Source organism: Gavialis gangeticus, unplaced genomic scaffold (assembly GCF_001723915.1).
Source record: "Gavialis gangeticus isolate Ggan-Ray unplaced genomic scaffold, GavGan_comp1, whole genome shotgun sequence".
NCBI classification, from domain to species: domain Eukaryota; kingdom Metazoa; phylum Chordata; order Crocodylia; family Gavialidae; genus Gavialis; species Gavialis gangeticus.
The window spans coordinates 6,862,645-6,865,230 of NW_017729018.1; the positions used below are offsets into that span (position 1 = coordinate 6,862,645).

Sequence of the window (2,586 nt, forward strand, 5' to 3'; positions counted from 1 at the left end):
AAGAAAAAACAAAACAAAATAAATGCCAACCATCTATGTATATCAGAAAACTGTGACCCTGAAAGATGATATTGTAATAATATAATGTCTCTGCCAATTCAGTTCTTTTTCTCCATATACCTTTCTCCATTGGCTTTATCGTGACATACAAAGCACACCTAACTTCAGTTTTCAGGCACAGTGATATCTGACATCCTTAAGCTCTTTCTTTGGATGTAGGAAAATAGCAGTTGGGGTTTTAGTTCACATCTACACAAGATGCTAACTGTGCAGTAGCTGAATAATACTGTGCAGTAGCATGTCACAACACCAACTGCGTACTGCGTAGTAGCGTCACTAAAAAGGCATTCACTGATGCTACTGCACAGTAACTCTGGTTACTGTGCTTTTATTTAGTACTTGATTATACAAGTAGTAAATAAATGCTCAGTAACCACTGTGCAGTAGCATCTCGTGTAGATGCACCCACTAAACTTTGGCTCAGTCAGCTTTGAAAGATGACCTAAAATGTTGTGTATGTAAACTTTTGGAAGTGGCTTAATCAGAGAGAATACAACAGAATTCACTAGAACAGCCCATATCTGCATGTGTACCAAAGTCTTTACCTTTCCATTTTTAAGGTTTCCGGTACAGACTATTTTGTCACTTCCCCCCCACCAAGTGATTGTCCATGGTCACATAAGCAAGTCCAGAGCAGAAAAAGTAAAATAGACTCTAGGTCTCTTGACCATCAGGGCTCATCCTCCCTCCTGGACAACATACTAATCATGATCATGAAGTGAGATCAAAGCACACAAAACCCTACACGGATATATGGTAGTTGCGGGATCAAGACCTCAGCTGTCCAAGATTCTTTTAAAAGCTTAATGTATTTCTTTATTGATATAATGTGTGTTTGTTTGCTTTAGGATTGGGGTGGGGAAATGTATTTCTGTGATGAAAGTATCTGGCCTTTATTTTACTACTGTATTTGAATCCAACACAGATGTGAGTTTTTCCATTTGAAAATAACAGCAAACATGTTCCTCCCGTGTGGACAATCAAAAATGCCTTACCTAGGATTTATTGTGAACAGATAGCTCGCAGGGAGAACTGCAGTTGCAACCATGCCGAAAGCAAACAGGCAGAAAATTAACGTTTTAAAATTGTGTATTATATTTTTTAAACATCCCTCTCCCTCCCTCCCCCCAAATAAGTACGCGAGGTGTGATATACATGAGAACTACTATGAAGGGGAAACTCACCCCTTCCTAGATAGCCCTGCACAAGGCAGATGGACCACTCAAGCCTCCAAAATGACCCTCGAGGCTCAATCCTGCAAATTCCTGCTCACTAGGCTCCATGCAAAGCGCAACAATCAATCTGCATGGGCCCACTTGCAGGATTGGGGTCTCAGTGCATATCTTTCAGGCAAGCAAGGTCCTTTTGGTGGATCTGATCTCTTTTATTAGACCAACTTAAAGAGTTGGGAAAAAATTTTTAGGAAGCAAAAGCTTGCTCAAATTTTTTTTAAGTTGGTCTAATAAAAGAGATCAGATTCACCCAAAGGACCTTGTCTGCTCGTGTCCTCAGACCAACACGGCTACAACCTCTACAACCCTGTATCTTTCGGTCGTTATTTTCCTTCCTCTGTTTGTCTTTACAAGCCAGCCATCAACCAAACTAAAGACCGTTAATGCAATCAGACGTCAAAATATAACATGGATGAGAAATACAAAATTCAATCTTCCGCTGAGTTGGGGGCACACTGGATCTTCGGTGAGAACCGACTGTTTCGGTGACGTTTGTTAGGTTGGTTTGCTACTGTCGGTCCCCAAGCACCACGTGCAAGGGAGGGACAAGGTGGCGCTTTTCAGGCCCGCGCAGTTTTCTATGCGCACCGAGGCCCCGTTATGCAACCATGCCCACTTTCACGCCAGCTGGAAGTACACTGCTGGACAGACACGAGGACCGGGCCCCCGAACAAGGCCAATGGGGACTGACAAACAACTGGGCGAGCTCCACGTTTCTTGGTGCACCTCCTCCTTCGCCGCTCCACATTTATTCTTGGCGGTCTCGCAGCTGACGATGCTGGTGTAGCCACTAGCCAAGGGCCGCGTCGACGTGGATGTTGGATTGCGCTGATTTAAAAAGGGCCCAGAACAGCTTTCTGTCTCTTTTCAAAGGCTCTTTTCAGTTGGAAAGAAACCAGCAGCTGAGATGGACCCTCCTATTTGTGGCCTTGCCCCCTCCCTGGGGCAACTGGCTTCGCACCAGCCCCACGAGGTGGAGTAGCCTCTTGCAGTGGCGTTGGAGGCGCACGCGAGGGACTGGAACAAAGGCACCGCCTCAGGACCCCTCCCCCACATGCAACCCCCTCCCCCGCCTGCGCATGCGCACGCGCACCGCCCGGCCCCGCCCACGCCGCCATTACCTCAGCCTGGAGGGGGTGCGGAAGCCGCCGGCCGCAAGTCTGCTGGGGGAAGGCGCTGGAACGCTTCGAGAAGCTGAAACGAGGCCGGCGCGCGGCTCAGCCAATCACAGCCCGCCCCTTTTTTTTTTCTTTTTTTCTCGGCCAACAAGGAATGACTTCTAGACCCCCCCCCC

The 2,586-nt window shown here is 46.9% G+C and overlaps 1 protein-coding gene across 1 annotated transcript in view; it reads right to left on the reverse strand.

Moving 5' to 3' along the window:
* Positions 1-2,526, reverse strand: part of JSRP1 (junctional sarcoplasmic reticulum protein 1) — a 67,300-nt gene extending 64,774 nt beyond the window's left edge. Inside the window, exon 1 of the mRNA XM_019513337.1 lies at positions 2,414-2,526. The gene's annotated coding sequence lies outside the window, so the exon portion shown is untranslated. The remainder of the gene's footprint in view (positions 1-2,413) is intronic.
* Positions 2,527-2,586: the final 60 nt, after the last annotated feature.